Source organism: Schistocerca americana, chromosome 8 (genome assembly GCF_021461395.2).
Source record: "Schistocerca americana isolate TAMUIC-IGC-003095 chromosome 8, iqSchAmer2.1, whole genome shotgun sequence".
Taxonomy (NCBI): Eukaryota; Metazoa; Arthropoda; class Insecta; order Orthoptera; family Acrididae; genus Schistocerca; species Schistocerca americana.
Window position 1 is genome coordinate 525,084,222 of NC_060126.1, and position 15,718 is coordinate 525,099,939.

At 41.0% G+C, this 15,718-nt stretch overlaps 1 protein-coding gene across 1 annotated transcript in view; it reads right to left on the reverse strand.

Moving 5' to 3' along the window:
- LOC124545359 (odorant-binding protein 59a) overlaps nt 1-15,718 on the reverse strand; it is a 178,155-nt gene that overhangs the window by 111,290 nt on the left and 51,147 nt on the right. The gene's annotated exons all lie outside the window — the stretch shown is intronic.

Sequence of the window (15,718 nt, forward strand, 5' to 3'; positions counted from 1 at the left end):
CTATGGGAACAGGATACAATTATTACTCGAATGCAATAACTATCCCCATTAAATTCCACCTACAGATATATTTTGTAGTTAGTCATAAATGTGTACACAGCTTGAGATACAGAACAGAACTAAAAACTAACATGGAGACTTGGCAGAGCAATAAGAGTCCAAAGATGGTGTTAATCATGGTCGATATGGCCTATCAACGCCACACAGACCCCCCTCCCCCCATCCTTCCTCCCCCTCATCCCCAACCCCCACCCCCGGCAGTACGGAGTACCACCTGTGAGTGGAGTTCATGTGGGCCTTGGCGTCGGTAGTAGTCATACGAGATGGCAGGCGCATGCCAGGATTTCCATCTCGGTCGAGATGGAGTCCAGAGGCGGAGTGCTTGGTGGCAAGTCCACTTCGTAGCATCAACCACCGGGGGCAGACGATGCATCATCTGGCCCGAGAGCAGGAATGTGGAATGGCCTGCAGTGTGGTGCAGGCGTGCCCAGCCCATATGCAGATCGAGCCACCCGAGGAGATGAACACATAAATTTCTGATGGGTCGCACTTGCGCAGGAGGGACGGCTATGCACTACACTGACATTTAACTGCCCTTTGATGAGAGAGGCCATGGTGTCTGTTAGGAGCTTGAGCAGATGGTCATCGAAAGTGACAATCATCACATCATCCGTATGGTGTGGTGACATGTTGCAGCACAGGTTGAATGTGGGAGAGCGAATCTTTGCAATCAGTGAAGTGACGGCAAAAGCTGCATATGGGGTGGATGGCGACATGCCTGGAAAACCTGTGAATGGCAACTACGAATCGTGGGTTGGAGAAAACAGCACCATGGGATGGGACAAAGTATTTTCAGTCTCCATGGCAGAAAAGTCGTCAGAAGGGTCCAACTGAGGCAGGAGACGGGCATCGGAGTCCACGAAAGCAGGTTTGAGCCTGTGCAATGAAACAGTTTGAGGATGATCTTTAACTATAATGTCGAACATTGTCTTGCCCCACGAGAGTACTTTAAAGGGGCTGAGGTAGAGTGTTTGCAGGGTTGTCTAATGGAATCATCCCTGAGCATAACGTGGGAGAAAGTGTTGAGTGCAATTGGCACGTAAGTGTCCAGTGGGGAATGGTTAACAGGCGAGTGTAGCTGTGGATGTTTGAAGTGAGTGCACAGGTGACTAATGAAATCTAGGAAGGGGAGAAAATCCTCAGGTGCTTGAGGAAGGAAAAGTTTCCCTGGTAAGACTGGGTCCTCTCCAAAAACGAATTCAGAGATGGTCCCCTGTAAGTCTGGTTTAAAGGTTGAATGGAGACGGAGTAACACCCATGGAAGCACCTCGTACCAGAGGCAGTCATGGTACCTGAGGACAGTTTTGAGGGTGCGGTGCCACCTTTCAACTAAGGCATTGCTTTGTGGGTGGAAGGCTGTTGCCACGGTTTTGGTGGTCATGTTGGGTAAAGGAACAGCTTGCACCCAGTGAGACATGCACTCGATTGTGGAGAGAATGTATCTGTGGCCCTCTGGACTGATAAAGTCGATATGTACATGACGAAATCTTCCTTGTGGAATGTCAAACTTGCCTAGTGGAGGGGAGATGTGGCGGCTATATTTGTTGTGTTGACAAGAAACGCAGCTGCTTGCCCAAGTCTGACAGTCCTGTTTAACATTTTTCCATATGAAACGCTCAGATATGAGCCATGTGTTGGTGTGGATGCCAGGATGAGTGAGGTTATGCAAGTCATCGAAGGTTTGCTGGCACAATGTGGGCAGAGCAATGGCCGCAGGGTGCCAGTAGAAGAATCACACCACACCTCGTCCAAAATGACGGGGAACTTGGCTTTGGTAAACACAAGAGATTTTACAGGATCTGTGAGGAGAGCTTGAGATTCCTTGTCAGAGGTCTGGAGCGTGGCCAGGTTGGATAAATCAATGATGCATGAGACAGTATAGATCCGCGAGAAAAAATCAGCGGGGATGTTTCCTGCGCCTTTGATGTAGAGAATGTCTGTTGTAGATTGAGAGACTAAATCAAAGTGGCAGAAATGCCGAGGGGGTGGGCCCTCAGAAGGGTTACAGAAAGCATCTACTAGTGGTTTGTGATCAGTAAGGATGAAGAAAGAAGGACCCTTGACATCGGGGCAAAAGTGTTTGATGGCTTCACAGACTGCCAGAAGCTCCCTATCAAAAAAGGAATATTTCTTCTGAGCTGTAGACAATTTTTTAGAGAAGAAATGAAGGGGAGGAACCATGTCGCCTTTGCGTTGCTATAGTACTGCCACACCGCGATGTTGCTGGCGTCCATAGTGATGAACAACTCGGCCGACGGGTCAGGATGGGCGAGTGTCATGGCGTGAGCTAAGGAAGTTTTTAGAGCCTTGAAGGCCTCCAGCATAGGTTCAGTCCAGGGAACTGGTTTAAGGCCTGAAGTGTTTGCCCGACAGCAAGTCTGTCAGCGGGGCCTGCACAGTGGTGGCAGAAGGCAGATGCTGACGGTAGTAATTTATTGTACCCAAGAAATGTCAGAGTTTTTTTGTAAGTATCCAGAGGCAGCAGTGATGTTATGGCCTGCACGCGGGACTGGGGAGGCTGTATTCCATCTGTGGAGACAGTGTAACCCAAAAATGTGACAGAAGACTGGCTCAATTGGAATTTGTCCTTGTTGCCCTCAATGCCATTGGAGTTCAGGGTCTGGAGGATCTTGGATAAATGATTTTCATGTCCCTCAGCTGAGTTGCTGAAAATGAGTATGTCATCCAGATATGCAAAGCAAAACGTGAACTGTCGTAAGATTGAGTCGATGAAACGTTGCCATGTTGGTGCCGCATTTTTCAGGCTGAACGGCATGAAGTTGTACTGGAACAAACTGAGCAGCGTGATGGAATGTCTTCAGGTGCTACAGGAATCTGGTGATAGGCACGTTTACAGTCAAACAGTCAATAACACTGAAGATTGTGGCACCCGATAACATATGAGTAAAATTGTTTATGTTTGGCACTGGGTAGTTGTCCATGACAGTATGAGCGATTAAGCATCTGTAGTCACTGCACATTCAGAAAGAACCGTCTTGTTTGGTGACAAGGTGAATCGGTGAAGACCATTTGCTGTCCAACGGTTGCAGGATACCTGCCTCCAAAAGTTCGTTAATTTGCTGCTGGGCCGTGCATAACTTAATGGGGTTGAGGTGTCTAACCTTGTGTGTAATGGGAGGGCAAGCAGTGGTAACTATCTTGTGTGCTGTTCCGTCAGTGATGGAAGAAACTGAGAACTGCACACGAGACTGAGCAACATCCTGACATGAAGTTTTTGGACGAGTGGGGCGCAACTAGGTGTAACCATTAGCACGAGTGGGAAAAGGCAGCATGAAATCACATGCCTATTACGTGAGCGCAGCCTGTGCTTGTTTGGAGAGGTCAGCTGCGCGCGCAGTGCCGAGAGGGTCAGGACGCTCAGCGACTGTCTGTTGTCAGCCTTGCCTTGGGTAACCGGTGCAGGTGAGAGAGGCAGTGGCATCATGTGGGGAACAGCGATGGCAGCCAAGTCAGGTGGCTGGTGCGCGAGAGAGGGGGAATGTTTACCAACACGTGGAGCAGCTGCCTTCACTGTGGGTGTTGTCATATTGCACATGCGACTGTCATTAGTAGCACTGTTTGAAACACATGGCAGTGAACATGGTGAGCTTGTTGGGGGCATGGCGTCTACTGGACATGAATCGTCACATGCAGTTAATGTTTTTGGACTAACCTGCTGAGTGTCTGAGCTGGTGTCTGCTGGAGAAACACAATTATGTGGCAGCACTGTGGACTGCAGTTTCAGCAGAGAGGTACGAGCTGCGAGAAGCAAGTTGTAAGTGTGTGATATTCATTGTTTTGGCTCATCATTTTCCCATTGGAGTTGTGCCACCAAGTTGTAGTCTGACAGTAGGTTAGTGACGCAGGTCACAATGTTGCCTCCGAGGGTGGAGCACTCGCGTACTAACTTGCATGTCGCAAGAGAAGCAGAACGTGGAACATAAGTGCAGGAGCACAGTATCTGAGTGTTAGTGGGATGGTGTAGCACTGAACTCTCAACCACGTTCAGAAAGAGTTTGTAATGTGACAAAAAATCCATACCGAGAATTGGTTCATTGATGTCAACAATGTAGAAAGTCCATGGAAAACACAGAAAAGTAGATAGGTGCACCGTAACTTCGACAGAGCCTGAGGTTTGTAACGTTGATGTATTGACAGCTCGTAGAAGTGACCTCGTCAGTGAAAAGGCTGGAGGAACCAATGATGTTGGTATGATAGACACGCCAGTGCCTGTGTCAACTAGGAAGATGAGCCGTGAAGAAATGTTGGTCATGAATAAATGACCGCTTGGCCAGGTGGATGAGTAGATGGAGTGCAATGTGTGAGGATGCCTGTGAGATTCCCTGCAGGACTCAGTGCATTCCAGATCCTGTGGTCGGCGTTTGGGTGCTGGCAAGGTAATCGACACTTCTTGGCATCATAGCCGAAAATCTTGTGGTACAGACAATATGGATGAGCCGGATGTGGTGATGGTGGAGACTGCGGCAGTGGAGGAGGCTTGTCCTCATTGATTTGTTTTGGGACGTATATTGCATGGGCGATTCTTGAGTGCTCAGACAGAGGAGAGAGCAAGAGGATACTGCCAGGCAGTGTAGATGGCATGGAGGTGGAGCGAGCTCTGCCTCTGCCCACAGATGGCCAGTAAAACAGAGCAGTTGTGCCAACCAGTGGTGAGTGGTGTGTTGGTTGGTCTTGTTGTAGCAGTGCATACAGCTGGTCTGTGATGCGAAGACAAGAGGTGATTGACTTGAAGGAGTGTGGTAGCAAGGCGATCTGCAGGTCAGTAGGTAACTTGGTGGACCATACCACCCACAGAGTAACGTCCGGCATCGTATGTTCACTCACAAGTAATCAAAGGTGGTGCTAGAGCTGTGATAGATTTTAGTCCCCCGAGTGCTCCTTGTACAGGATCTCGATGATTAATTCTTGTGGTGAACAGGTGAATTGGATCAATATTGTTTTCTTTGTGAACTCATACTTTGGTGGGGATAGTGGTGAGAGGAGTAGATCACAAATTAAGTCCGAGTGATCATGGAGGTGTGTGACGAGACATAGGAATATAGAGTTAACATCGGACACATGATGTAACTTGAACAGATGCTCCACAAGTCCAAACCATGATATGGGGTTGTCCTCATGTAAAGAGGGCAGCTTCAGCAGACAGTCAGGGGTGGGTGGGGGGGTGGAGGGGGGGGTCGAAGGCAGCTTTGCTGTATCTTGGAAGGCTAGCACGTCCGTAGCAACGGCGGGTTCCATTGTCCTTGACGTGTCACAAAAACACGACGCTGTTGGCACAGTCTGTACTATGGGAACAACCGGTTGCACAACACGTGTGGTGATACCGTAAACTGGATGGGAGGTTAGAGGTACAGATGTGAAATTGACCACCTCGGAAATGATGTGGAAGGCTGGCGCAGCAGACACAGGCAGAACTGTGAGAGAGGCAAGTGGCTGAACAGTCAGAACTGGGGCCACCCGTGCATATGTGTGTGTGTGTGTGTGTGGAGGGGGAGGGGGGTAGGGGGCGGGGCATTGGTAATTCATGCGACAACAGTGTGAGAGTGTTAGTTTTCTGTGGACATCAGGAACACACCCCATGCGGTCGGACTATAAATTAACTGTGAAACTTGCTGAAGATCACATTGTTGCAGTGAAACATTCCTGGAAGGTGAAGCACTGTAAGATGTGCTCGAGCCTACATGGTCAAAAAGCTGAGCAACAGGTCTGGTGGGTGAGTGAGGTGAATTTGGTGCATGAAAATGTCCATCGTTAGTTTGCAAGTGAGGCAAAACCGGAATAGGTTGATAGCGGTTGATAGCGTGTACATTTTGAAAAAAGGGCAGTGTTGCACACGGCACGACTGTAACCAACGTTATGGCCCATTGACAGTCAAAGTACATGTGCGAATGTAGATCATGTTGAACATTACATGATCAATCGGTAGTTACACAGTTCTGAAAATTATCCACTTCTCATTTCACATTTTCGCGAGCACAGTCCCGTGACACAAAACTTGAGTCCATTGTTTGAGTTAATGGTGTAGCACTTGAACATTGTAGAACAACAAGGTTTGAGGTTAACGTGGTTGGAGATCACGAATCACTGACAATTAGTGGAGAGCCGGCTGCTGGCGAAGGATTGGAGTGGCCTCGGTGTCTAGCTGGGCCTCCAAATCTTCAAACAAAGCATTGAGTGAGGTAGCCATGGCATCGTTCACATAACCTGTTGATTTACAAGACCTGGCATGGAAGTCGTGGTCACCAGTATGGGAACGGGATACGATTATCGGTTGAATGCAATAACCATCTCCATTAAATTCCGCATAGAGATATATTTCGTAGTTAGTCATAAATGTGTACGCATCTAGAGATATAGAACAGAATTAAAAACTAACATAGAGGCTCGGCAGAGCAATAAGAGTCCAAAGATGGTGTTTATTGTGGTTGATACGACCTATAGATGCCACACCTCCATTGTACTAGAGGGAGCTGTAGGTATTAAAAACGTAGAGGAAGACAGAGTTTGGAATATATCCAGTAAATAACTGAGGATATAGTTTGCAACTACTACTCTGAGATGAAAAGGATGGCACAGGAAAGGAATTTGTGATGAGCAGCAGCAAACCAGTCAGAAGACTTGTGACTAAGAGAAAATTATTAACTCCAAAAATTGTTAAAAACCAGGTATTTGCATGAGTTGTTTGTTTCCAACTGCGACCTACTGATATTGTGGTCACAGGTTACTACTTTTCTTTGTTGTGTCAAGTACACAGTCTGTATTACTGGACATGTAAAATGTGTTACCACTATCTGCTCCAGTTTGAAACCTTACCAAGACCTGACTGTATATTTGTGCAGCTTTTTTCATAGAGTGTTTCATTATAAATAACTGCATTTTCTGCAAGGAGTTTAAGTTCACTGCCATGTCATTAGTATATAAGATGAACAGCAAGGGTCCTAACAAACTTCTATGGGGCATTTGGGAAGACTGGTATGTTGTGCTTTAATATTATAATTATTAGCAGTTAAATACTGCAATGTACGGTAGCACAAAATTAAGTAATTTTTTGTATTGCACTTAAATGAAAAGTTAATCCTATACTATTTTCGAATTAAATTGTGGATTGTTTTTAGACTTATCAAAGGCCTTTGATGTCATCGACCATAAGTTACTGCTTAGAAAGTTATATGCTTACGGGATACGTGGAGTTGCCCACAAATGGTTTGAATCATATCTGTCGGACAGGTATCAGAAAGTGGAGATAAGCTATGCAGATAGGACATATTCATCAAGATTCGAGAGAGTTTTGTACGGAGTACCCCAGGGATCTGTACTAGGGCCATTACTGTTTTTAATATTTATCAATGACCTACCAAGTCAATTAGCAACAAACGAAGCAGACAGATGGTTTAATGAAAACAGACTCATTGTGAATTCAAAAAGAAAAAAAGTGGATCAACTTCAGACATATTACAAATAAAATAAAAACTAACCTTACAGTAGAACTGGGTAAGTGTAAGGTTGAACAAGCATCATACACTAAATTCTTGGGAGTATGGTTTGATGAACACTTAAGATGGGAAAAGCATGTAATATAATTGAACAAAAAATTAAGTCAAACATGTTATATAATTAGAATGCTTAAAAGTTCATGTAATATTAAAACAGTGTTATGTGTTTATTTCTCATTCATGCACAGTTTATTAAGATATGGTGTACAGTTTTGGGGGAACAACAGTCTAACAAAACATTCATTTAGACTACAAAAGAAGGCAGTCAAAATAATAAAAGGTATAGGACATAGAGACTCTTGTAGGCATGCTTTCAAAGAATTAAAAATCATGACACTACCATCCTTATACATATATGAAAGCATATGTTTCTTAAAAGAACAAGGAATAGGAATGATTTCCACAGAGAAATTCATAAAACAGCTATGTATCACAAAAGTGTACTACAGTGCTCTCCCCAAAGAACTAAAAATAATACCAAAACTGCACATATTTAAAAGAGAATTAAAAAACATGTTATTGAGCAATAGTTTTTACAGTATTGAAGAGTTTATGAATCGTTGACAATAAAAGTGCAGTTAATATTTCCCTGACATAATAAATATGTGTAATTGCTCACATTTAAATACTTCCTGTTTCTATAAAAGTGTGAAACAGTGTTAATGTAAGAATGGAAATAATCTTTGATGTGAGAATCAGTAGCTTTTTTTTTGTATGTTGTTATCCTACTTGTATATTTTTAAGTTAATGGTCTTTAGTTCTATTAAAATTGTAATGTCTAAGTGACAAGTAAATTCAATTATAAATTTTCATGTACAAGTATTTTAAATTGTAATGTTTATTGACAAGTCCTATGTCATTTTGATGATGTACTACAAGGTTGCTAATAAATTGAATTGAATTGAATTGACACTTCAGAGGTAACTATGAGATATGACACATGTAAGGCTAAAATTTGAAATTTCCATGGCCTTCTAAATCATGCCAAGTGAATATCAGAATGGTTTGTACCAGCATGTCATGGTCTGTACATTCCCCTCTCCTTTGCCATTACTAAGATACCAGTGAAGTAAATTTAAGAATCTGTAATTGGGTCATTCTGTTGACTGTTAAATTAACCTGCAGATACAGCCAAAAACTTGAGTGAAAACCCCATTTCACTAACACACACATTATGAGACATTTATAGTGTCATGGCAATTTTGCTCTGAAACAAAGGGGGAAATCAAAATGTTTTCATACTAAATTTGCAGTATTCATAAGGGGACATAAGAGAGTGACAATAACTTGTCCTTAAAATGCCATTCTCAGTGTTCTTTCAGGATCAAATTACTTTTTTTAAAAAATGAGACAGCATATTTCCTTCTACATAAATAGAAAGGGCATTCAAGTTTGAGTACAAGAGTTGTAGTACAGTTATCCACTAGGGGTGAAATGATGTGATATAGGACAAATAATAGAGCAAACGATTTTTACACACTGTGAATTCTCTCTGTATTTTTATTTTGTTATTGTTATTCAGTGATGGAAATTCTTTTGTCTTCATAAGCTGGTTTTTTGATCTTTTATTTTTATTCCTGTAATGATACTCATTTGTTTAAAGATTTGTTGACATTGGTATGAGTTCATCCAGTGCCAATTTAAATACGGTAAGAACATTACCTACTATTCTCAGGGAGCTCCGCTTCATTTTGTAATCATGGATGTTTGATACATGATAATGAGAGAATTGATATGGCTTACATTTATGGTGAAGCTCATAAGAATGCTAGAGCAGCTTGAAACACATAAGGAGAATGGTGTCCAGAAAGGAGACAGTCATCCGTAAGAAATTTTCTGTGACTTGCAAACTTATTCTCTGAATTGGGAGATGTCACACCAAGAAAACATAATCAAAGAAGAACTGCTACTGGTGAAAATTCAGAAATCACTGTATTAGCTGCAGCTGCCACTAATATTCATGTACGTTCTGTCGATTGTAATGTGATTTGGTAGTTGCACAAATTTGAATACTTAAGTGTAATTAAGTCCATCCACATCATGTTAGTCTAAATTAAGGCCTTCATGGGGATGATTTCCAGAAGTGAGTAGTATTTTGCCAATGGGCTCTAGTACAAATTGGAGATGGTATGTTTTCAAATATTTTATTTTCTGATGAGGCAACATTCACCAATCATGCTCAAGTGAACTTACATAATATACATTACTGGTCAGTGGGAAATCCAAGATTGTCATGGGAAGTTCAGCATCAAAGGCAGTGGGGCATGAAAATTTGGTGTGGAATTCAGGTGTTGGACCATACTTGAAGATAAATTGAATGGCTGGAAATATGAAAAGTTCTTGTACCAAGAACTTCCAGCACTGCTTGAAGATGTGCCCTTTGTGGAAAGGGGTGCTGTGTGGTATCAACAATGATGGTTGCCTGTCTCATTACTCAGCTATAGCTCGAGAAATACTAAATGGAGATTGTCCTGATCGATGGGTAGGATGTAGAGGGCTTGTTCATCGGGCTGCTCATTTCCTGGATCTCACATTACCAGACTTTTTCATATGGGAATACATTAAGGACAAAGTTTATCAAGAAATGCCAACCACACTCAAAAATCTACATCAGTAAATTAGGAATGTCTGTGCAGGAATCAGCAAAGAAATGCTGAGGCATCTTCAACTGTCTTTTGAAGCATGTTTTCAGAAATGCATCAAAGTTATTGGTCACAGCTTTGAGCATTTACTAAACTGAAATTGTCCATAGTGTGAACATGCATTATGGTTATGTGGGGTACAAGCACTATACTTATTGACATAAATGGATACCAGTAAATACAAAGTGTGTGAAAATCATCTCCTTTTTTATTTCTACAATATCACTTCATGTATCACTCCTACTGGATAAATGTACTGCAACTTGTATACTCAAAATTGAATGCCCTTTCTATTTCCATAGAAGAAAATACACCATTTCATATAAAAAATGATTTTGTGATGAAGCAAGTTGGGATATTTTTAATTCCCATCTTGTTTTGCCATCTGCCTCCTTAAATTTGTTTTTTCATTCTGCATTCTACATTCTAACTAATGACCATTAATATATGTGAATATAATCTGCATTTTCATATAAGAGAAAGGCTGGCCCTAGTTTTAAAGAATTTAACACCAGATCTAATTTTGTGCTTAGTTTTAGGTATGTAATTGATTTTCTAATTTATTTTGACTATTACTAGTTAGTATCTTTTGTTACAGGGTGAAATCAGTAACTGTATCACAACTTAAATTCTATTGTTGACATACAAACAAATATGAATTCTGTACTAGTTATAAACATCTGGAAGAACACCTAAAAGTATTCTAAAAGTATTTATTTCACTCTATTTGAAAACATATTCGCAAAGCTGGACCTTAATTAATTCCAAAGTAATTAACAGTTTTGTCAAAAGTATTGTTTGTGTAACAATATTTGTTAATTTCATCATTTAAACAAATAATTCGGCTTAACCCTCATAGTAGAAGAAACTGTTAAAAAGAACCAATTTTTCAATGTGTTCAGTTAATTGTATGAAGTAAGTTTCAATTGTAATTTCTGTAAATTTAACTTCAAACAATGTGTAATTTCAGCACCTATTATTGTGATGATATATATATAAGTCCCAATTTTTGTCACGAGACAGTCAGTCAGTCCACAGCTGAGTTTCATATGATGAACCTGTGTTGCTTTGAATGACAACAATGTATCAGCTTAACAGTGAAATAAGTGTTATACCAATAGGCCACGTGTTAAAGCAATGACAGTGACTGTTCAGGCAGAGATTGCAAAATCAGATACTGGACTCTAAGGTGTACGCAGGAGCAAATATAGACTCAGATCATAATTTAGCTAGATGAGGAGTATGCTGAGATTGAAGATACTAGACAGGAAGAATCAATTCAGAAAGAAGAGGGATACCAAAGAACTAAGAAATGAAGAGGTACACTTGGAGTTCTCTGAGGCTATAGATACAATGGTGATGAAAAGCTCAGTAGATAGTTCAGTTGAAGAGGAATGGACATCTCTAAAAAGGGCAGTCACAGAAGCTGGAAAGAAAAAACATAGGTACAAAGCAGGTAACTGCAAAGAAATCACTTGTAACAGGTGAAACCCTGAGTTCACTTTTGAAAACAGTGAGTACAAAAATGTTAAGGAAAATTCAGGAATACAGATATACAAGTCACTTAGGAATGAAATAAATAGAAAGTGCAGGGAAACTAAGGAGAAAGAACTACCTGAAAAATGTGTAGAGATAAAAAAAGAAATGGTGGTCAAAAGGATTGAGTCAACATATAGATAAGTCAAAACAACTTTCAGTGAAATTAGAAGCAAGGGTGGTAATATCAAGGGTGTAACGAGAAGTCCATTGTTAAATCTGGAGGAGAGAGTGTGTAAGTAGAAAGTGTACATTGAAGGCCTCAATGTGAGGAAGGACTTGTCTGATGACATGATAGATGAAGGAACAGGAGTCAATATAGAACAGATAGGGGATCCAGTATTAGAATCAGGATTTAAAAGAGCTTTGGAAGACTTAAGATTGAGTAATGCATACGAGATAGATAACATTCCATCAGAATTTCTAAAATCATGGTGGGAAATGTGTAAAGGGACACCTTCCTCTAACATCATCTTTCTTCAACAGAAGTTATCGATACCAAAAATATATTTTATCTTTTAAACAGGTTAATATTATCTCAGTCGTTTCATTAAAAGAATTTCATATCATTTTGTATATGATGTATTATATTTCAGGCTAAAATGTATAAAAAGAAATTATTTCATTTTCCTTGTCACAATCAATATGTACTATCTCTATAAGTAGCATTAAAATTACTCTTCTTTTAGAAACATTTGAAATTACAAAATATCTGGCACACTTAAAATTCCTGTTATTAATTGCATGATCTGACACTAATTATTAAATTTATTTGTGGATCTGTTTATAAAATAATAATAGAAATTAATAAAATTCATTTGTCAACAAAATTTGAAGTTCTTCGGAATACTGTTAATACTGAAGAATGGAGTAGTAGTGGGCATGCCTCTGATGTGATCGGATGTGTTTTTAATTTTGGCAATAACAATGTAATTTTTGGTAATGATGTGGAAGTGGCAAAGAGAGTGTGGGATAGAAAAACGTGAAAAAATAAAAAACAAGATAAAAAACAGGCAATTCTTTGGTAGTTATTACACCAATTGGAACCATGAAAAACTATTAAGTCAAAAATTTCAGCCTTAAGAATCAGCCCCTAGATGTGAAGAACTGGAGCCAACTATAAGAAAAGAAGATAAGTAAAAAAGTTTATTGTAAATCTTACTCCTCTTGAAGCTTATTAAAAGAAGTGAGTGACTATCAACAAATGATGTGAGTGAGGGTAAGATTCCAAGCGGCAGCAAAATGACTAATCACGTTGGTGTGTAGGTTGAGTTTAATGATATACCATCTCACTTTTGGAAAAATGTCAACCACACAATTCCAAAGATTGCAAGAGCCAAAAGTGTGAGAATTATTGTACAATCAGATTAACAACTCATGCATCTAAGTTGCTGACAAGAATAATATGCAGCAGAATATAAAAGAAAATTGAGAATGTGTTAGATGACAAACAGTTTAGGAAAGGTAAAGACACCAGAAAGGCAATTCTGACATTTCAGCTGATAATGGAAGCAAAACTAAAGAAAAACAAGACATGTTCATAGGACATGTCAACTTACAAAAAGCATTTGACAATGTCAAATGGTGCCAGATGTGAGAAATTCTGAGAAAAGTAGGGGTAAGTTACAGGGAAAGACAAATAATGTGCAATATGTACAAACACCAAGTGGGAGCAATAAGACTGGAAGACCAAGAGCAAAATGCTCAAATGAAAAGGATGTAAGGCAGGGATGTAGTCTTTCACCGTACTGTTCAATCTATACATTAAAAAAGCAATTATGGGAATAAAAGAAAGGTACAGGAGTAGAATTAAAATTCAAGGTGAAAGAATATCAATGATAAGATTTACTGGTGACATTGCTATCCTTAGTGAGAAAGAAAATGTAGCACAGGACATGTTGAATGGAATGAAAATTCTAAGGAGTACTGAATACAGACTGAGAGTAAATCAAAGAAAGGCAAAAGTGTTGAGAAGTAGCAAAAATCAGAACAGCAAGTAGCTTTGAGTAATGACTGGTGATCATGAAGCAGATGAATTTAAGGAATTCTGTTACCTAGGAAAAAAAAATAAAACAACCATGACAGATGGAGCATGAAGGACATAGAAAGCAGATTAGCACTGGCAAAGAGAAGTCTTCTAGCATCAAATATAGGTCTTAATCTGAGGAAGAAATTTCTAAGAATATACATTTGGAGCACAACATTGGGTGACAGCAAAACATGGACTGTGGGAAAACTGCAACAGAAGAGAACTGAAGCATTTCAGATTTGGTGCTACAAAAGAATGTTGAAAATTAGGTGGAGTGATAAGGTAAGAAATGAGAAGGTTCCCCACAGAGTCAGTGAGGAAAGGAATATGTGGTAAACATTAACAAGAAGAAGAGCTGGGATGACAGGACATATTGTAAAACATCACAAAATAACTTCCACGATACTTAGAGGAAGCTGTAGAGGGTAAAAATTGCAGAGGAAGACAGAAACTGGAATACATCCAGCAAAAAATTGAGGAAGTTAAGTTGCAAGTGCTATTCTGAGATGGAAAGGTTGGCACAGGAGAAAAATTTGTGGTGGGCTGCATCAAATCAGTCAAAAAAAAGACTGAGGGGAAAGAGGGGGGGGGGGGGGGGGACAAAGCATTTATGTTGACAACTGGGCTTATCCTATTAAAGGCAGAGCAACCTGTGAAAGCAGTCATGTCATGTAACAGCTCTTCTGCAATTTCTAAACAGCATTTTACATGAGTGTGACCATCAGTCAGCAGTCCACCTGAATGAATGACCACTGTCAAACTGTGGCTCTGAGGTGAATTGACCGCCAATTTGCAGGAAATACTGCTGGTATGATTTCAATGGCTGCTTCACAACCTCTTCCATCTGGATCTTTTTCCCAACATCAGTTTCTCTGAACTATGAAGATGGAAGTTGTCCTTAGAACACATCCTTCATTCCTATAATCCATCTGTCCTAATTCAGCTAGTTCATTCCCCCCATTTATCTCCTCTCAGCACCAGGACTTCAGTTTCACTCATTCTGTGCCCACACTGTCTTCTTTCCAGTCTCCCATTTATCTGTTATATCACTACCTTCCAGTCCCCCCCCCTCCCCCCCCCCCCCCCAATCCCACACCCATGTCATCGTCATCATGTGTTGCATGAGCTCACCAGTGGCAGTGTCCATGTCGCATTTTTATCATGTGCACATGCTACCTTCTATCCAAACATAGCCATCTTTTCCTGATTCCCCCCAGTGACTTTTCTCCCCTCATACTCTGCCAGACACAACCCTTCATCCCAGTCAAGGTACAAAACTGCAGTCCTGACACAGTGCATTCAGCTGGTTCAACATAGCCATGCAGGAGTATGCATTTGTGTGCACATGTGTGTGTGTGTGTGTGTGTGTGTGTGTGTGTGTGTGTGTGTGTGTGTGTGTGTGTGTACTTTACCTGACCCTGCAACACATCCTACATTCCTGTAACCCTTCTAGCCTCAACCTTCATTAGTCACTGTCCTCACCCATCCAAATCCTTTCCTGTTCCCATCCAGCACTACACAGCCATCATATCACCACCACACCCAGTCTTTTTATTCCTCTCCTTTTCCACTCTCCTCCTCCCCACCTCTACCCTGCCCTCTGCCTAACCTGCAGCATTTCACTGTCCATCAGCCCCACCAAACTATCTCTCCCCCTCCCCATCCCAGCCTCCTCCTTATCCCCGCCCAGTTGCCACTCCCATCATGCACTGGTGCTGGTGCTTGTAGTGTGGTTTCAGTTGCCTGAGACTACAGTCATGTGTATGAGTTGTATTTGTGTGAATGTGTGTGTGTGCATATGTGTGTCTATTGTTGATGAAGGACCATGGCTGAAAGCTTTAATTGTGGGAGTCTTTTTGTTGTGCATATCTGCGACTCAGCATCTCCACTATATGCTACGTGGCACAGAGAGAGATAGAGACATACAACAAATTTTTGCA